Source organism: Lepidochelys kempii, chromosome 11 (genome assembly GCF_965140285.1).
Source record: "Lepidochelys kempii isolate rLepKem1 chromosome 11, rLepKem1.hap1, whole genome shotgun sequence".
NCBI lineage: Eukaryota > Metazoa > Chordata > Testudines > Cheloniidae > Lepidochelys > Lepidochelys kempii.
The window spans coordinates 64,613,733-64,635,550 of record NC_136390.1 but is presented as its reverse complement, the minus strand read 5'-3'; the positions used below and the strand labels follow the sequence as shown (position 1 = coordinate 64,635,550).

General features: G+C 43.2%; 1 protein-coding gene across 22 annotated transcripts in view; it reads right to left on the bottom strand.

Annotated features, from left to right (window-relative positions):
• Window positions 1-21,818, bottom strand: part of MAP2 (microtubule associated protein 2) — a 341,433-nt gene that overhangs the window by 144,190 nt on the left and 175,425 nt on the right. For 21 of the 22 annotated variants that reach the window (XM_073306661.2, XM_073306670.2, XM_073306672.2 and 18 more), the window contains one exon: window positions 2,006-2,078. The exons of the other annotated variant lie outside the window; for it this stretch is intronic. The gene's annotated coding sequence lies outside the window, so the exon portion shown is untranslated. The remainder of the gene's footprint in view (window positions 1-2,005; window positions 2,079-21,818) is intronic. 22 annotated transcript variants of the gene reach the window in all.

The window sequence follows — 21,818 nt, the reverse complement described above, 5'->3', positions numbered from 1 at the left end:
GCCATGGGCAAGGCCTAAAGCAGGTACTGAGGCTGCAGAGGGGCAGTCCAGGGTGAGACAGAGGCAGCTGGTCCGACCCCCTTGCCAGCCACGAGTGGTTTACAGACTGCAGCACAGGTGCCAACTTTTTTCTGGGCCGGTGGGTGCTCCCGCCTGCCCCACCGCTGCTCCAAAGTCCCCGCCCTAACTCCACCTCTATTGGACCCCTCCCCAAATCCCCGCCCCAGCCCCGCCTCCTCCCCCAAGCACACTGCATTCTCCCCCCTCCCTCCCAGGCTTGCCGCGCGAAACAGCTGTTTCGCGGCACAAGGGCTGGGAGGGAGGGGGGAGAAGCAGGATGCGGCAGCATGCTCCGGGGCGGAGGCAGAGCGGAGGCAAGCTGGGCCGGGGGGGGTGGAGCGGAGAGCTGCTGGTGGGTGCAGAGCACCCACCAATTTTTCCCCGTGGGTGCTCCAGCCCCGGAGCACCCACGGAGTTGGCGCCTATGGACTGCAGTCTGCCCCAGTGAGAGGGGGATAGATGACGACTGGAAGTAGCCACTGAGCCAAGGTGGAGGTAGAGGGGTGGGGGTTCCCCTGGGAGGGGAGAGCCAGAGTGTGGGTTACTACTGGGGGCAGAACCCTAAGGTAAAGGGGCACCGGAATCCAGAAGGGACATGGGGTGCCTGAGGCATGCGAGCAGCTGGCAGAAGGAGGTGCTCCATATGCTGGAGAGCTAATTCCCAGGATGACCAGCAGGAGGCGCTGCACTGGTGAGTCATCACTTTGCTACAATGCCACTATGACTATTTTTACTAGCTGAAGATCAGGCTCTCTGTTTTTACTGTGACTTTTTAAAGAATTTACAATACACAGGTTTCTAACCTTTCTGAGCAAAGACAAGTCACATTAGGAATAGGAAAGTACCAACTAGCGCAGCCTTGCTTTGGATCATTCTATGTTCCTGCTTTTCCCAACATGCCCAAGTGCCCTTCTTCAGGCATCTCTCAAATTCGTCTATATTCTGGGTCCTGTTTCTCCACTGCCAGGCATCTTGTGCCATCATTTACACCTGCGCGAAGCAAGGGCAATGGCGGTGCAAAATGCTACCAAAACGGAATGGTAGCACTTTGCATCTGCTCGGCACAGGTGCACGTGGCTGTTCATTCAGTCCAAGCTCCCTCCCACTTCCTAACATTTAATATTCTGTCCCTTGGATTTTGATCCCATTTGCGAGTGTGAACAAGGCCTCTCTCTGCTCGTAATCTGAACTGAACTGACAGCCATGGAGGGTGGCAGCACTAGAAATCTAATGTCTCTAGTTATCCACCAAACATGTGCAGCATAAGATGTATACTCATAATCCTAAAAACTGGCCTCCTCGAAGTTTCTTCTTTTCCAAGGAGGAGAATAAGTACAACTCATTTAATTAGCCGCGTTATTTTAAACTCTTGAGATCAGGTAACATCACAGTTCTCCTTGCTCTGCCTTCTCCAATTCATCAAAATCCTTTCTGCGGTATGGTTGGTCTCTACTGCTGGACAGGGCACTCCAGATAGGGTCAAACAAGCATCATAGACAGTAACTGTACCCCTTCTTTTGTATTGTATCCCTCTGTTAATAAAGGTGTCTCATGTGTTCTTCCTGCAGATCTGTAAACTAGGTTGCTGCCAGGCTGACGGAGGGAAGATAAGTGTTCAGACTCCACTGGGTGTGACACTTCCCACCAGCAAGATATAAAAGGCCTTTCAAGTAAAATAAAATGGAGGGGACAGAGAGGCAGGAATGAACCAATGTAAAACAAAATATGCCAGAAGCCATGAGTTGTTTTCTGCTGCCTCCTTTCCCAAATTTTCCCTTCCTGTGAAACCATGAGAAGAAACATGAAGGGAGTTAGTCACACTGCCTATGCACTAAATGTACTAATGGAAGACACTCAGGCTGAGACCTACGGTGATGAGCACAACATATTGAACAGAACAGAACAGGACTGTGGGACTCCCAGTTAACAAGTGATAAGGTCTTACCTGTTTAAGCAGAGGGGAGAGCTTCAAGGCTGCTGTGTCCTGTGGTTAAAGAACCAGGAAAGCTCTCTGGCTCCTGTGAAGAAATATAAACCAATATATTCCATTTATTCTCAGATGACATCACAGGGTGATTGATACTATATAAACTAAATAATGTCGCTGGCCAGGCCATTTCCCCATTACTATTTTCCAAAGACTGGTAATTTAAGATACAATAACCCAGATCCTCTGCTCCTCTGAATGCAGCAGGTGGGGGTAGCACCTACAAGGAGCTGTTTGTAGACTGGCCCTGGTAGAGACGCCTAGGAGCTGTTCTAAATGAAGCCAGTTGGTAATGTCCCCAAAAAGACATCTGTCAGATGGGGACAGCTGGAGCACAGCATGCTCCAGCCATGCCCCTACGCTGGGGAGCCTATGAACTGTCTATCCTGTCTGAGGATTTTCCCATCTTGGGGGAATCTTGAGCCATGGAGATACAGCCATTTATGAGGCTCATTCTCCCAACTATCCCTTTACTCTCCTCCACTCACAAAATCCTCACGTTGCACTAACTAGCCTGTTGGCTGAGAAGGGCCGGATAGAGTTCCCATTGGGGTCCAGCCAGGCTGCTGCTTAGTTAGACCTCTTGAGAGAATGATCTGAGATACATCCTCACCCCTACAGGAGGCTGAGCATTGCACTGCTTCCTCAGCAGAGTACAGAAGGAAACAATCAGGCTGAGGTCTCAGATTCAGATAACCCCTATCGGTCTGGGTTTTCCTACCAGAAGACCACCAGGGACTGGTCGCAGACCTGTTGTACTTTAACTTTAGTATGTCACTCATTACATTGGCCAGGTACACTGTTAAACCTGAAGTGTAAAACATCTGAATGGGTTTGCTATTCCTGAAGGTCCTGTTGATGTAGGGGATGCTTGCTGTGATTCCTGTTATTTTTTAATATTCGAATTGAGGATGAAAACATCACCCACCCCGTCCTTAACCACTGCCACCAGCACTCCCATTCATTTCAGGTTCTACATCCATAGCTGCTATTGTTGTTTTTTAACTCCTCCATGGACTCGACTTAGCCATCCTCTGGGACTCTTTTTCTCTCCCTCACATAGATCCCTTTGCCCATCTATCCCCTGCTTCTTCTGTGTCTCTTGCTACTATCTCACCACTATTGGGTTACCGCCTTCTCTTCTGCAGCTCCTGGCATTGGGGGCAGCTTTCCTCTATTTTATGCCTTTGACATTCTGGGCCATACCTCAGCGGGTGCCCAACACTTTCCATTATAAGATCCTGTTTTCAGTTGCTTATAACTTTATCAAACTAACAATTCAGGCTAAAATCTTCCATGCCCGATGTCTACCTTGTAGCATGTGATCACGTCATTAAAGACTATATTGTAATATAAAAGGGGCTGAAATAAAGTTACACAGGCAGCTTTAATTTGGGTGTGCGACGGGGTCTGCTTACCCCGCACTAGCCCAGACAGGGTTATGCCCATATTATTGACAGCGGAAGTCCCGCCTCCCCAGCGGGACTGGACAGGCTCCAAATGCTCTAGCAATATAAAGGGAGGAAGCCCAGCTCATCCTGGGCTGGAGACCGCAGGGGAAGGACCTGTCTGGGAAGCTCCGGTGGAGGGCCAGCCACAGCCCCTGACTGCACCGGGAATCAGAACCTCCCCAGGCCCGCCTGCACCCCAGCGATGGGAGGAGCCACAGGAGGTGACTGGCCCAACGGACCACGGAGAATCCGAAGGCTCATGGGAGACCCCAATGCAGATACTGGTAGGAAGTGACCCAGGGAGGGTGACAGAGTGGTACCTCCCACCTGGGAAACTTCAGCGTGTTTCGGTAGGACTCCCCTGCTGAGTCAGTGGCGAGTTGAAACGCCACTGTTAGGACCCTGGGTCGGGGCCCGGTGGAATTGGGTGGGCCCGGGCCCCCCTATTGGGGCCTCCACACCCCCTAGTGGGCACCCCACCTGCATTGACTCTTGCCGCTAGGCCACTCTGCCCTGCACTTAAGGGCTGTGCCATAGACTCTGGCCGCTAGGCCACACTGCCCTGCATCTAAGGGCTGCTCCATAGACTCTGGCCACTAGGCCACGCTGCCCTGACCCTTGGGGTGTAGATCGTCATAAGGTGTTTCCTAACTTTTCAGTGCTTGACTACATCTTCAATGTACTTTTAATATAGACTTGCGTGTGTTGTTGTTTCATATTCTTGGCACAGGTCTTTGTCAATTACAGTTTTACACCAACTGGTCTCATTGATTTTTAGCTTTGTTCTCCAGCAGTTGACAGGTTTTGTTTCTTAAATATTATACCTTGAAGAGGATGGTTTCATAAAACTTTGGCAGCAAGTTAATATCAGGTGACTTCTCTGTTCGACTCGGTAGAATCCACCATTCACATCTGTGCAGTAATTACTTACAGTGGAATTAGCGGAATTAGTGGAAATAAGGCTCCAGCCTGCATTGATTTTACCCATCCACTGGATGCAGAGGAATTTTATAATAAACTAATTAAATTTGCTCTGGCTCGGCAGAACAATCAATGCTGTGGAGAAGATGAGCATATTCAGCACTTACAGCCCTGCTAGGCCTTCTGATGCATGGCTGATGCAAAATAATGCTAAAAGGTCTGATCTGTGGGAGGGGGAATATATATCTATATGAATAGCTATAAAGAGTAGACTGAGATTTTAGAGAAGAATATAAACTAAAGCAGGAACAGATCTGTAACCTGTAAATTGATTCACGGGATGACATTAATAAGAAAATTAGTATGGCAGGTGAACAGGCTGTTGTTTTAAACAACTAGCACTTTCAAGCTGTCCCCTAAGACCAGAGCTGGACATATGCTCTTAAATGCCCTAAACTGTATGAAGTCCTTATTATTTCTTGCCACTGGCAAATATTTACTGCACTGATAAACTGTCTGCATCAGAACAGTGGAAATCCTGGACTGCAAAAATATGCCAGGCTATAATTTACACCCCTCCCGCTTACACCCACCCTATCCTCTTGTTTTTGAACACAATGGGGCAGATCCTCAGCTGGTGTACATGGTCACAGCTCCACAATAAAGCTATGACGATGTACACCAGCTGATGATCCACCCCAAGGAGTTCATGACCTGCTGTCACTATGACCTTGAAAATGAAAACTTCCTTTATCAAGATTTGCTCACTTACCACAATGAAATAAACCTTGCTGAAGTTTTGCTTGGAAATAATGCAGTAACTTTCATAGAATATCAGGGGTGGAAGGGACCTCAGGAGGTCATCTAGTCCAACCCCCTGCTCAAAGTAGGACCAATCCCCAATTTTTGCCCCTGATCCCTAAATGGCCCCCTCAAGGATTGAACTCACAACCCTGGGTTTAGTAGGCCAATGCTCAAACCACTGAGCTATCCATCTCCCCCCCATGGTACTTTCTCTCAGTACACTGAGCAGATTGTCTGTTGACACAGATTATTTTTGTGTGCCTGTAAAGCATAATGCTGAATGAGGAGTGTCGTGTAGTAGCTAGAAAAAGAAACCTGTATTCTGTTCCTGGCTCTGCTGTGTGGCCTTGGGCAAGTCATTTCAGCTCGGTGCCTCAGTTTCCCCATCTGTAAAATGGGAATAATGATCCTTCCTTTCTAACGCAGTGTAGTTGTAGCCTATCAGTCCTCATCCTCAAATGAAATCTGCACACTTTCAAAAGATGAGCCTAGGAACTGAAATTCATCACTATGCTAGACACTAAAAATCGTGGACTGAACAGACACTGGATTTATGGCTTATTACAACAATCTTTAACCACTAATCCCCTTTTGGTCCTATGACTGCAGATGGGTTAATGGGCTACTCTACCTTGAAAGGTCCCTTTACAATATGTGTTAACTGCTTACGCTAAACAATCTGTTCCACCTTGCACGTAGCTGTGGCATTTAGAGTATCTTCCCCAGACCTGAAGAAGAGCTCTGTGTGGGTTGAAAGCTTGACTCTCTCACCAGCAGAAGCTGGTCCAATAAAAGATACAACCTCACCCATCTTGTCTCTCTAATTTCCCTTCTATGGCACTCTGACATCCGCAGTAGGGCTGTTATTTTTTCTCACAGTAGCAGAGACCTTAGACCCAGGTGAAAAACTCCATTTTCAAACAGAATGTAAGAACCTTCCTATACCTGCAGGGCATCACTTAGGATACACTGTTATTTTTAATGTCAAGTGCACCAAAATGAAGGTCAAACACATCTGAATGTCAGCTGGTGCTGAGGAGAGCTTCAGCAAAAGCTTGAGATCTGGAGTCCAGATAACGATGGTATAAATCGAGGCTCAAATGAAATCGAGAGAGTTACACAGATTTACACCAGCTGAGGAGCTGGCCCTGAATTTTGGAAAGGTTTGCCGTGGGACCTTTGGTTCTACTTCTGAACCAAAGATCAGTGCCAAGCGCCCTCCAGTCTGAGAAAGAGTGAGATCTACAAGGAAACTATTGACACCCATTTGCTGTACAAATCTACTCTACTGGATTATGAAGAGTATATAAGTCAGTGCACTTCTCCTTGCTACCAACATTTCTGCCATTGAGAGCTGGATTAACAACACTGTTGGAAAATACTCACTATCCAGCCAGTTTATTCAAGCACTAATGCTCCGAAAACAAGCAGCGCAACATTTGTCAATATAAATCTATTTATTCTAAAAGCTATTAAATTACTTCTGTGTTACGAATGACTGGATTACTCGAACACTTCTTCATTCCCAGTGGTGAAGCAGCACCACTTGTCCAATGACAGGAAAAGGATACAGTCTAAAAAGCCCCTTTGCCCTAAAGTGATCCATGGCAAATTCTTCATTGGGCAAGAAACTTGAGAAAAGTTTGCTGGGGTGAAAAGACATATCTGGACCACTACTATTCATCTGAACATGTAGTGACTGAGACTCCGCAATGGAGACTGGGGCAGTTTGGTTGCAATCGTGTGGAAGAGTCAAAGCTCTCTCAGCACCCAAGAATCCCTCAGCTGCAGCCGGAAATATGCTGCAGACTGTGTTTAATCATTTATCGAACGCCAGGCTAGTACCATCAGGGACACTGGCACCAGGGGGGACGGTTTTTTCACCCTCTTGGCAGGAAATACCTTCGCTACATTAGTGGGAACCCATGAGAAAGTAGCAAAGAAATGAAATGGAGAAGGAAGAGGATGGCAAAGGGTAAAATGAGTACATCCGTTTTTTCCCCCACAGCTTGCTTAAACAGCCTTGCTAGGACCCTGAGGGGACTGGAGTTTCAGGAAACACTCACTGTGTTACAGAGACACAGACAACTGCGGTAGTAGATGAAACTTTAGGGTGTCCGCTTTCTACAAATGGTATATCCGTTTTTATAATGAGGAGCAAAGGAAATTGTAAAGATGATAATTAGTACCCAGGTGCTTGCAACCTTTTTGCAGCGTATACCAGGGTAGATGGGTCATTAACATTCCATTTTTCCCCCTTTGTAGCCAGCATAGGTCTGGGGCTGTTTTCCAAATGTTGTCAAGAGAAATTTTAATACATTGCTTGAAAGATACACCACCTGCTATTTTATTTCTATAATTTATAATGAACGCCTATAAATTCCTATGGTAGCTTAAAGAAAAGGAGGACTTGTGGCACCTTAGAGACTAACCAATTTATTTGAGCATAAGCTTTCGTGAGCTACAGCTCACTTCATCAGATGCAAGTCCTCCTTTTCTTTTTGCGAATACAGACTAACACGGCTGCTACTCTGAAACCTATGGTAGCTTAAGAGACAAGTAAAATGCATTGCTGACTTTTTTTTTTCCCCCCTCGGTTCATCAGCAAACCAGGAAAAGTTTAAGTCACTTTAAGTCCTTGGTCAGAGGCACAGTAAAAACATTCTCCCTAGCAGTCCGAATATATGTTTGGTCTCTCAGAGAAAAGTATCATAAGATTTTCACTGCCACTTGAGTGCCACTGCTGATACATGAGTGGATTGCAATTTTTGCCATTCACTCTTAAGAGCCTTAGGCTTCTTGAGACGGCCACGAAATTGGTAGCATCTATTTGGGGTAGAGGAAAACGAGTCAAGGAAGGATTTAAAAAAAAAAAAAAAAGGACTAAGGGAAACTTTCATATTCCCCGACCCAGGACACACAGGCTGTACTGTGCCAACATCCATGGAAACCTCACAGGAAAACATATCTCCACAGGGTGAAAGAGGAAATTCCTTGGAAACTCCTTCTCAGAGAGAGAGATAGTGAGGTAAAATGAGTCCCTTAATAAGAGGGAGACCTACAATAGTGCTGTAGATTAGATCTTAAAGTGAGCTGACCTCTTCCTGGTTTGCTGATGACCAGAGGAAAAAAGAGTCAGAAATTCATTTCACTAGACTCTTAAGCTACCATAGGAATTTATTGGTATTCACCATACAATAAATTATAGAAATAAAATAGCAGGTGGCATATTTTTTCAAGTAATATATTAAGATTCCTCTTGACAGCATCAGGAAGAAGCGATTATTTGAGACTAGGTTATCAAGAGAAATCTGGGTAATTATTACCATCAGAATGCCACTTACTTATCTCAGAGTCACACACTGGAAAGACTTTGCTTCCACTTCTGGAGCCAGAAATCCCCACCTTAGTGCTGTGGGCATTCCTCATGTCGGGCCCCTCACTTATTTTTGCGTTACCACTCAGCACCAAATACTCCCAAAATTCCAGTACCAAGGGGTAAATGAGAAGTGAGTGCATACATGTTCCATTTGTATAATTAAAAAGGAGGAAAGAATCCTAATTCTGGGAGAATAACTGTGCTAGAGAAAAAAGAAAAGGAGGACTTGTGGCACCTTAGAGACTAACAAATTTATTTGAGCATAAGCTTTCTAAGGTGCCACAAGTACTCCTTTTCTTTTTGCGAATACAGACTAACACGGCTACTACTCTGAAACCTGTGCTAGAGAAGTTATAAATACCATATTTAATCTTTCCTTGGGTTGAGAACCCTTTCTGAAATACAATAATCCTCGGTGAGGCTGTGACTGCTAAAGCAAAATTCATGCTGACATGAGGAAGTTCTTAAACAGCGCTTGTCTGGCACATAAAGCTGTGATGCACCAGGGCTCTTGCTGTCTGAGCCGTGAGTGACATCATCAGCAAAGAAAATACACCAATGTCTCCCGCTTTCATCAACTTGCAGCAGCCTTTAGGATAGTGGTCAGCCTAGGAGTTTTGAAACGAACAGAACAGTTTCCTGGTGCTCAGATACCAACAGGCAACACTGGAGGGTTGTGCTGCTCCTGGGCATCAAAGAGGCTGAAGAGGGGTGGCTGAGGGAGAAAAGCGCAGTGATCAAAGAGGAAGGCGCACCAGGCCTCGAGCGCCAGGAGGGTGCCTGGTTCATCTTCCGGCCCTGTGCCTCACACCCGTCCCTGCTGTGGCAAGGACCGTCACTTGAGAAGTGGACTCTTTAGCCACTTGTGATGCTGCAGCGTGACACGCAGAAACTGAACTACTTTGGTGCGGACATCATTTGTCTTTCAGGACGGACGGCTGCCATCTCAGATAGCATTGTAATTACTGCGGGAGGTCCAGAGATGGAATAGGTTAGATCAGACTACATTTTTGGACACCAATAGGAGGTGCTGTGCTGGGAAAGAGAACCGATCTGATTAGGAAGAAATGAACAGGGACTTCTGGGCAGAGCCATTCCAAGCCTTACCTCCCATATAGCTGGAAATCACCCTCCTTTCTCTTTTGACTAGTCTCAGGGTATATCTACACAGCAGGATCCCGCCTCAGTGAGTCTCAGAACCCAGGTCTACAATCCAGGGTTACCATCCTCCTTAGGCTTCAGAGCCTGAGTTCCAGCCTGAGCCCAATGACAGCCTACAAAGCTCTTTTTAGCACTGTAGCATGAGCCCTGCAAGCTCCAGTCTGGAGACCTGGGCTCCAAGGCTGGCTGACGCAGGATCCTGCTTGCTGGTCAGATGTACCCTAAGCTGCTGGCTCCCTTTCCTGCTGCTGTGGGTCTTGCCCCTGACTCAAACAGGGAAGAAGTACCATAAATCCAACTGCACAGGCCTTAGAGTAAAAGAAAATACATAGCCATCTTATTTTTAAAAACTTTAGATATTCCCTAATTTAGCTTTCCCATATTCCCAAACCCACTGAAGATTCACAGTAGCATTGTCGATGCCTGGGGATTCAGGAGGCTCGCAAGAAAGATTGGGGGAGGAAACTGATTTCGGGGGAAGGCTTCTTCTGCGGTGGCAGGTGGGGCGGGGAAGGAAGGAGAGAAGATAGAGGTAAAAAGCAAGACTACTTCAGAGAGGAAAGACAAAAGCTTCATTGACTTGGCTCCCTTTCCTCACCTGAGGATCCTTTTTGTTTTTCCCTCCAGACATTCCTATGCTCCGACTTTAAAGGTAGGCGTTTTCTCTTCAGATTGCTGTATGCCAAACTGAAAATGATATTTCAGTGACCTGACATACATGCCAAATGGTAAGAGAGGGTAAAAATACACTGTACTTCTATAGGTGTTTTTATTTTTTTAATCAGAAGGATCCCACAGCAATTTAAAAGAATTAATTAATTAAGTCTTACAAGATGACTGTAAAGAAAACATAGCAATTCTCATTTTACGGGTGAGTAAATTGGGAAAGATTAAGTGAGTTATTGTCTGAGCCGGGGCTAGAATCAAGATCTCCTGATGCTCAGTTCCCCGCTCTTACCACTAGGCTAACATACACAACACCATAGTTGTCTTTTATGCTATGTGGTGTACAATTCTAAACTCAGTCTCTTCCGATGTGTGCATTAATGCAAACTGCGTTTTATGACAAAGGGAATACACAACATTATAGTCTGTAGTGTAGAATTAAGCATTTACAAAGTACTTTTAATCTTCAACAGGTTTGAGAATATATGGGAAAGTTAAATTAGGCTCTATCTAGAGTTTTTTGTTTTTTTTAAATCAGCTGTCTATATTTTTTCTCTCACCCAAAGGCCTGTGCAGTTGGATTCATGGTAATTAAGTCTTGTTACACAGATAGTAGCCACCACTGTGAGCTGCACCTGGGCAAACTTCACTGCAGCAGTGTTAAAACCATGTTTACACTGCAGGTTTGCAGGGCATATTTATGGCAAGGCCCAAGACGCCCAGCTTAGAGGTAGAGGAACACAAACAAATATTTCTAATATTCTCTACCCAGCATCTAAGCTACTACTTCTGTAAAATATGTGGCAGCTACAGAACACAATGTGGTGTGACACACAGGTTTTACTGGGTTCACTTGAGAGGAACGACATAATTTACTCACTCCATAGCACATCACACTAACATATATTACCTACATATAAATTAGCAACTGCAGAGAAGCTGAGAGGGTTTAAATCTCTGAGCTTCTAAATCTCCTTCAAAGTGTTTATCTCTGTTAGAAATCTTAAATGGGGGAGTGGCTCTGCCATGGAACAAAGCAGAGTTAATCAAAGGAAAGGCTCTTGGGAAGCCAAGAACTGTAGCCTCCTGTTTTTTGCCAGGTCTGTTGATCTTTCATGGAATCATAGAAAATTAGGGCAAGAAGAGACCTCAGGAGGTCTTCTAGTCCAACCCTCTGCTCAAAGCAGGACCGACAGAGTCTCAAGATATCACCTCCCTTCTTTACCTCTTTGATATAGCATTGCCTGAGTTTTCGGAAATCCAACTGATACGGCCAGGCTTTGTCCCCTCTGACAACTGAAACACCCAGCATGCTACTGCACCAGTTAAAAGACAGTGGGCTATATCCTCAGCTGATATGAATCCAAGTATCTCCACTGATGTCAACAGAGTTGGGCCAATTTACGCTAGCTGAGGACCCGCCCAAGTGTGTCTCACCTTTAGTAAGAACAGACATCCTAGTGCACACAATTTTAAACACTTCAGAAACCTTAAGAGAAGTTTAAGCTGGCCTTGTTGAGGAGGCAAGTGTGTGGGTCGGGACAGATGTCTGTAGAAAAGGAAGTGATCTCAGTCTAGCAAGGCCCGGAGCCTGCCAGTGATACCTCCATAAAGTCCATTAACAAGCATTTTGGGGGAGGATCAGCTCCTCCTTCTCATCTGGGCAAGATGAGCACCCAAATAGGATAAACGATGTTGTTTTATTCTCTGGTTGATGAAGGCTGATGTTAGCAAAAAGCCTCTCTCGCCTGTGTTGTTGTGTTGGCTGTCTGCTGCCAGGACACCTACACAATGAAGTTCCTCTTAACATCCATCTGATAGGCTTGTGGAGAGAGAGGAACATTTTGATAGCTTTTGCCAATGCAAGTCACACCGCATGCGAGTGATAGCTCGGTTCTGAGTGCTCACCAGTGGCAGCCATAAACACCATGTGAAACAGACAGAGTTAATGGAATACCAATTGTGCACTCAGCATCACAATCTCTCCTCTGCTGAAATCAGGACATAGATCCAGCCCTAACCCATCGTCCTGACTATCCTTCATTACAGAGCCTACCCATTTGTTCGCCCACACGTAGTACACTCAGTCACACAGGGCTAGCAAGCTGAAACAAGATTTGTCCAACTTCAGGCATTTGGCCTGCAACTCAGGTTTTTAGGGTCGCTCCCAGTACACGGCTGCCAAAATCTCTGGACTTTATTAGCACCATGGTTGTGGGTTCTGCACACAGTCACTGCACCTTTGTAAGTGATGCTGAGGGAGAAAAGAGGTGAGTTCTGTCCAGGCAGGTTGCAGAAAGACAGACACTGAATCCCTGAGACCCACCCTGGCCTGAATCTGCATAAAATGGAGCCTTATTTGAATTTTCATTATTTGAAAAAACATACTGGCGATCATATTTCCCCCAAATGACAGTAAAGCCAGCCAGTTTGGGCTGATAGGAAAATTTCAAGCTTCACATGTTCTCATCGTAGGCAGGTATAGGAGGAATGATACAAAGTTATAAATATACTGGCAGGATCAGTCAGAATTTTGATGTAAAATAGGATTTCAAACAGGGGCTAGTGCCTCCAAAGCAGTCCGAGTGCTTTTTGGGAGGCTCATAAACAAGTGCTTGGATCTTCCCTGTAAAGTATGCACACACATCAAATGAACTGCGGAAGGGTTTGAACATGTACTGAAAGGGTCACCAGCTTCAGTGAGATATAGACATGTTCAGTTCTTTTATTCATAGATTTTAAGGCAAGTATAATAACCTAATCTGATCTCCTGTAAAACACTGGCCATAAGAAAGCATCTGCGTTCCAATTCAATGCCGGCACCTCTGTCTCTTCCCTTCCCTCACCCATGCCCTTGGAACTAAGAACATTAATTGTTCAAAAAGTACAGGAGGACTTGTGGCACCTTAGACTAACCAATTTATTTGAGCATAAGCTTTCGTGAGCTACAGCTCACTTCATCGGATGCATTCATTAACTGAATGCATCCGATGAAGTGAGCTGTAGCTCACGAAAGCTTATGCTCAAATAAATTGGTTAGTCTCTAAGGTGCCACAAGTACTCCTTTTCTTTTTGCGAATACAGACTAACACGGCTGCTCCTCTGAAACCAATCATTAATTCTTCAGTGCTTCTAGCCTTCATGAGTCCTGGAAGATGCAGCCCCAACTCATTTTTGAACCCAGATACCATGCAAACTACTGCAGTCTTTAAACCACAATTTGAGGACTTCAATAGCTCAGCCATAGGTGAGAGGTTTATCACAGGAGTGGGTGGGTGAGATTCTGTGGCCTGCGTTGTACAGGAGGTCAGACTAGATGATCATAATGGTCCCTTCTGACCTTAATATCTATGAATCTATGTTAATCAGCATCACTGCCACCACAATAAATGGCGCAAAGGGACACTCTGACAGCAGGGAAACAACGATTACACTTACCAGCTGTGTTTTGGTTTTGTAGGCACTTGGATGTACATCCCATCGTTACTTTGCTCTTTCGGTCTGCTCCATTCTTGTGAAGGATCCTTGTTTGTATTTCAGTACTTTGCTCGCTCACAAGAACAGGGCAGGCAGACAATCAGCATGAAGGGATGGAATGATGTGTCCATAAATAAACCTAGTGACCTGGATTTGCTCCTATTAAGTTGTCAACCAGGGAAATTTGAATTTTAATAAAGTTGCTGCCTTGTTATTTCTGTCTGTCTTAGGCACCTCTGGTTTTGGTATCTAAGTGCTGATGAGTGGATAGATATTCCAGAATTTTTAAGCTATGTATAAATTTAAGCCTCCAAGCACTGGAGTATAAATTAAATGTAGAGGTGACAAGGTTGGCATAAGTGAATGTATGCACTGACAGAGTAGAAGGGCAGGAGTATAGGAGGAAAAGTACTACAAGGATTTAATATTGTACATGATAAAGTAGGAGGCTTGATTTATTTTATTTATTCTTATATCGCCCTTCTGACCCACTTGTCATATGAACTACAACAATTAGAACTCACATTGATTTGCCAGGACAGCTGGGCAGGAAACAGTTTTCCCACCCCAGAAGAATTTTTGAGATTTTGAAAAATTTTCACATTCTGTATTAGAACAAAGTCCAAATTGTAATTTTTTTCACAAACTGAAAATCGGAAATTAAAAAAAAAACCCATAAATCTCAGAGCAGGTCAACAGAAACATTTTCTTTCAATAATTTGGAATAATTTTATTGCAAGTTTTTGTAGACAATAAATGAACTTACATTTCAAAACAAAAAGTCATTTTGGTCTGTCCTGCCTGCATTTGACTTTCAATGTCTTTGCTCCCCATCTGTACCTAGTAAAGGACCAATGTCCAGAAGCAGTCTTGGATAGCAGCTTGATGCTCTCTGCTGAAGAAATGGGAGGTGTGAAGGGGCAGGGTTTGGATTAACTGTTTTGTGTGAAAAGGGAAAAAAATGATGCTGTTAAAGCTTGAAAAGCTGGGAAAAAACCTGTTTGTGAGAACTACAATGATGTTCTCTCTCTGTGACACAGTCATCGCAAGATCTACTGGTTTACCAAACTATGTGCTCCCATTGAATTCATTAGGTGCTGGATCAGGTCTGACATGATTTCTACACAGGTTAATTTAGAACTATTTAAACACCTGACAAACCATACAACATAAAGAGCCATTCCAAGTTTAAATTGAAATTCAAGGGCCAGGAGTTTCAAATGGGACTAAGGAAGTTAGGCACCCAGCTCCCATTGGATCTCAATGGGAATTAGGTGCTTAATTCCATTAGGCACCTTTGAAAATCCTAGCCTCAATGACACAAAGTCAATGAGGCAATCTCCCCATGAACGCCTTTCAATAGGAAGAGTAGGGGGCAAACAATAGATTACTTTCCATCTTAAATCTAGTTAAGTTTATGAATGTGGTGTGGTACCAATAAAAGCAACAAAACATCAAGGCCCTCAAATTGAGACACCCTTCAGAATGCCCTCTCAGGAAGATTTCTAATGACGTTTCTTTGCAATGATTCACAAATGAAACTGGACTTTGAATGAGCAACCCAACATTTAAAGCGGATAAGAAATGCTGACATTTAAGAATCTCAGCATGCTCTCTGAACTCCCCTCTCCAATTAGATTAAGGGGGTAACATATACTGACTTATAACACGGAAATATAAAAAGGGAGGGTTGCTGAATGGGAAAATTAAAGGCTTTATTTTAATGATTTGTAATTGTGGATAGTGAATGAGTACAGATGAGGTAACAGGCCAAGGCCTTGCTCGCGTAAGTGTGGTTTTTCCAATTCTTCTTTATATAGAATTGCTGATCTGCTTAAAAAGCTGTTATTACTGACAGAACAAAGGTAACATTGTGCTGGGCGTTTTGAGGTAAAAAAACACACAAATCTGGTAACCAAAAAACCCCCTTTTTCTGGGAAGACCCAGGGCAGAGTTACATAAAATGACTTGAGCCAGAAACTGCAAAGCCAGTAGTACAAATGCTGGTTGGGTAACTGAAGCTTGCGAATGTGTAATGTACATGTTACCTAAACTCAAAGGGTTGATGTACTACAGGCTAACTGGATAAAGATTAAGTAACCTGTATTGTAGAAATGTACAAAAGACCTAAGTGAACATGGACCCAAACCGGAGAAACACCAAACCAGAAAATAAAGGACGGGCCTGAAGGGCCGGAACAAAGGATCAGAAAAGCCAGTAACTATCCTAGAAGGTAGAAACACTTTCTGGTGCCCCAGAATGTGGTAACTTGGGGCCATTTACCAATTTCTGTCTTGTCCGTTACTCTTCTGGCATAAATTTATGTCCAGACACTATAAATTGCAATAATTCTGTCTGAAATTGTATAAAGACAAACATTAAGTAAGCCTAAATTGAGTGGACTCATGATTCAGTTTCCCAACTCTTCCCCCCAACATTGGTGTCCCTAGGAGAGCATGAGTCCAAGACATCTTACTGTCACTTCTGTGTCTTAGGGATTGTGACCTGAAGATTCTGGGTATTTAACAAGTTTTGGGAGGTTGTAGGGAGCAGTGGCTCTGGCCTCCAGCCATGGTTTTGTCAAACACCAGGAAAAGAAAGTAAGTTCTCATAATCATGATGGAAGAGTATGTTAATATAATCTCCCAGGGAGGGGGATTTGATAGAAAAGTTGTAGTCAAGGAAGAGCCTAGGGATATGGTGAAAAAGACTTATAAGAGTAATGTTGTGAATAAGAATACAAAATTACTCAAGATAGTTAAGTCCAAAGCTGATGGTGAAGAGTTAGAAGGGGACCTCACAAAACTGGGTGACTGGGCAACAAAATGGCCGATGAAATCCAATGTTGATAAATGCAAAGTAGTGCATATTGGAAAACATAATCCCAACTATATGTACAAAATGATGGGGCCTATAGTTGCTGTTACCATTCAAGAAAGAGATTTTGGAGTCATTGTGAATAGTTCTCTGAAAACATCCACTCAATGTGCCATGGCAGTCAAAAAGGCTAATAGAATATTAGGAACCATTAGGAAAGGGACAGATAATAAAACACCATGTATCATAATGCACTATATAAATCCATGGTATGCACACACCTTGAATACGGTGTGCAGTTCTGGTTGCCCCATGTCAAAAAAAATAAAATTAGAACTGGAAAAAGTTCAGAGAACAGCAACAAAAATGACTGGGGTATGGAACAGCTTCCAAGTGAGGAGAGATTAAAAAGACTGGACTATTCATCTTAGAAAAGAGACAACTACGGGGAGATATGACAGAAGTCTATAAAATCATGAACGGCGTGGAGACAGTGATTAAGGAAGTGTTAGTTACCCCTTTACATAACACAAGAAGCAGGAGGCACCCAATTAAATTAATAGGAAGCAGGTTTAAAACAAACATAAGGAAGTATTTCTTTGTTCAACATACATATGTGTTGCCAGGAGCTGTTGTGAAGGCCAAAAGTATAAATGGGTTCAAAAAAGAATTAGACAAGTTTATGGAGGATAGGTCCATCGATTGCTACTAACCAAGTTGGTCAGGGATGCAACCACATGCCCTGGGTGTTCCTAAACCTCTGACCCTGGAAGCTGAGACTGTGTAACAGCGGATGGATCACTTGATAAATTGCCTTGTATTGTTCATTCCCTCAATAGCATCTGGCACCAGTCACTGTCAGAAGAAAGAATACTAGGCTAGATGGACCACTGACCTGACCCAGTATGGTCATTCTTAAGTTAAGAAGAAATACAAAGACTCCTAAAAAAGGGGATTGTGAATGGAAGATATATATTTAATGGTTTTGTGGCAGTGGGACAAGTTAAAGAGAGTTAAAGAATTCTGCAAACAGAGGCTGTGGCAGTATTTGCTCTTGATAAAAATCAATCACTGTGCTGTGACAGTGAGAAACCAAAAGCAATACAGAATATGCAGTTATGGGAAGACAAAACACATGGCGATATGTACACACACATAATGTGCAATCAAACTATAGAGAATTTAAGGAGACGTAAGGTCACTGGCACTACTGTGGACTTGCCCCATCCATATCTTTCGGCAGAGGACAAAGGCTAGCCTGATTTGTATTCCTCCCCTCTCCCATAAACCGACTTGCTAAAAAGCTATCATTGATAATGTTAATGATTAGGGACCTCTTGACTTGTTCTGTTAAAAGTTTTGTGATAAGTCATAGAAGGTGCTGGATGCCACTCAGCCCCAGGATCCATGAAATTATGTTTGTTAAGTTTTTGTGCTAGAAACAGAGAAAAATGATTGAGTGAAACTGCTGTTTGGAAATGTGAGCAGCTTAAATGTGTCCCCAATTAAAGGGGAAGGTACGTGTACAATGAATTGGCTTTGAAAAGAATTCCACTAAAAATCCATTTGCCTTAATCGTCAAAGAGTTAAATTCTGTGATGATTTTAAACACGTAAATTGCAAAGGTAAAGTAAATTAATCTCTTTATCTTTGGTTCTAGGTTAAAAGCTAACAAGGAACAGTGAAAACCTGACGGCACGTAGTCGTCATATTGTGGCACACTGAAAAGAAAAAAAGTAGGAAAAACGCAAATATAAAATTATTTAAATCTTCAAATAAAGTACTAATTATATATACTGTATACATTTTTGTTTTATTACAGTCGTCCAACAAAAACAGGATCCTGGATAAATTTTCAGCTAAAGAGCAGCTATTAACTCAGTCCCCCTCCCGCCCCACCCCGCTTTTTAGGAATCAACTGTTTGTAACAGTTGGCTTGTATGTTTCTCTCCATTTCCCCCCACCCCCATTAACTATCCCCAATAACCTTTTCCATATTTCTCACCCAGCTTGGTATGTTAAATTGTTCATTGCTGTTTGTGCTTTGGAAATACTCTAGCTCTACTTGCCTATCCTTATTGCTTATATGTGTTCTATATCTTGATTTTTATTCATATTTATTCTGTTTTCCAACTTCCCTCCTTCCAACAAATGGGATTATATGATGAGGTGGCCTGAGACAGCAGGGGACTGGACTCAATGACTTAGGAGTTCCCTTCCAGTCCTATGTACTATGTTCCTGTGTCCTAACCCAAACAGCCAGCATAAAACGTATTGTGTGCCTGTTGAAATGTTGGCAGTTTTCCACCTTGGTCTCCTACTATGCTGTTTTGTAGTAGTTCCTTCTCTCTGTATTCAGTTCAGAAGTGTTCTGTTATTATACTTTGGTTTACAGTTAAGCAAAAACAGACATGTCTATGATAAGAAGAAGCTGGGGCACAAGAAAGTGGAAAGTATTATACACCCTATTTCCCTCCCCAAAATGGAACTGCATAGTAAATCTGAACAACTGAAATGAGTGACAAGCCAACAAAGAACGTAGGGTAAATACAGATTTCTAAAAAGAAAAGGAGTACTTGTGGCACCTTAGAGACTAACCAATTTATTTGAGCATAAGCTTTCGTGAGCTACAGCTCACTTCATCGGATGCATACTGTGGAAAGTGTAGAAGATCTTTTTATACACACAAAGCATGAAAAAATACCTCCTCCCACCCCACTCTCCTGCTGGTAATAGCTTATCTAAAGTGATCACTCTCCTTACAATGTGTACGATAATCAAGTTGGGCCATTTCCAGCACAAATCCAGGTTTTCTTACCCCCACCACCCACAAACCCACTCTCCTGCTGGTAATAGCTTATCTAAAGTGACCACTCTCCTTACAATGTGTATGATAATCAAGGTGGGCCATTTCCAGCACAAATCCAGGGTTTAACAAGAACGTCTGGGGGAGGGAGGGGTAGAAAAAAACAAGAGGAAATAGGTTACCTTGCATAATGACTTAACCACTCCCAGTCTCTATTCAAGCCTAAGTTAATTGTATCCAATGTACATGTGCAACCACATACCACACAACAGAACCACTAACCCAGGAACCTATCCTTGCAACAAAGCCCGTTGCCAACTGTGCCCACATATCTATTCAGGGGACACCATCACAGGGCCTAATCACATCAGCCACACTATCAGAGGCTCGTTCACCTGCACATCCACCAATGTGATATATGCCATCATGTGCCAGCAATGCCCCTCTGCCATGTACATTGGTCAAACTGGACAGTCTCTACGTAAAAGAATAAATGGACACAAATCAGATGTCAAGAATTATAACATTCATAAACCAGTCGGAGAACACTTCAATCTCTCTGGTCACACGATTACAGACTTGAAAGTTGTGATATTACAACAAAAAAACTTCAAATCCAGACTCCAGCGAGAAACTGTTGAATTGGAATTCATTTGCAAATTGGATACAATTAACTTAGGCTTGAATAGAGACTGGGAGTGGCTAAGTAATTATGCAAGGTAACCTACTTCCCCTTGTTTTTTCCTACTCCCCCCCCCAGACGTTCTTGTCAAACCCTGGATTTGTGCTGGAAATGGCCCAACTTGATTATCATACACATTGTAAGGAGAGTGATCACTTTAGATAAGCTATTACCAGCAGGAGAGTGGGGTGGGAGGAGGTATTTTTTCATGCTTTGCGTGTATAAAAAGATCTTCTACGCTTTCCACAGTATGCATCCGATGAAGTGAGCTGTAGCTCATGAAAGCTTATGCTCAAATAAATTGGTTAGTCTCTAAGGTGCCACAAGTACTCCTTTTCTTTTTGCGCATACAGACTAACACGGCTGTTACTCTGAAACAGATTTGTAAATGTTCTCATGTAAAGCACTCCATAGAAAATTCTTTTTCTGTAGCACCACCATGTGCTTCTGATTTGTATCAGAATACATTAATATAATGTCACTTTTACTAAACTGACTAAAGTTAGGAAATTGATCAGTTAAGGCTGGAAGTTGGCCTGGTTTTGCCTATGTATTGGGCTGTACTATACGTTTTCAGTGCATTGCTTTCTCCAACAGCAGACAATGCTGGTTGCAGTACTTGCATGTAGATGGAACAAGGTAAGTCAAAAATAGTGTTTTGACCTTGAGAAGATAAATTTCATGGCACATAGGTCAAACTTTTATTTAGGCAATTCTTAAAATTAGTATGTGGGGACTTTGGGAAACATGTTATATTTACCCAATGGACTCTGACATCTTTTTCAGAGCTATTACAATCTATCATGTAAATCACGGAGGGATTTTTTTAAATAGGCGTTCTTTACTCAGCAGGGCATAATAGCTCCGTTAGAAGCACTATGCTGTATTATATAAATCCCTGTTAAGAGATGTAAAGAAAACCCAGATTACTGACCTATTTGGCCATAAGGGTTCTGTCTTAGAAATCACGTCTGGCAGTCCCATACAGGACAAAAGGTCCTCAAGAAATTTCAGTTATTCAAGGGTCACCGTTTGTTTGCACTGTAGGTGCTTCTCCAAGATACCTGAACCAGTTTTAATTCTCACTGTGCAAGTGGATTGGAGGCAGAGTGTTCGCATTATGTAATCATAGCCCGTATAATTGTGATTTAAAAACATTGGCATATAGCACTGAAATTTAAGGAAACAAAACAACTCCCCCATATTGCACTTCTATGGCTGAGAGAGAAATATAAAATCCAACACCAGGCCCTAATTTTTAAAATCACAATATAGCTCAAATTTCAGTCAGGAATGGATTTTTTAAAGGCAAAGTTAAACATTTCAAATAAGTTTAAAATGAAAATGGTTACTGAACCTTTCAGATAACAGAATGAAATGTAATGTTAAAGGACAAAAGTAGGATCCCACCAACATGAGCGTATTTTCCCCGGGAAGAACTTTCTGCATAACTTTTGGTATAGTCTTTATGCCCACAAGAACTGATCAGGGTAAGAAGTAGCTGTTTGGTGTGAAAATAATGAAATAATGCCACCGAAGATTAGTATCTGACTTATTAAGGGCTAGATTCTGATGACTTTATTTACTCTCACTCTCAGTAGCACCTC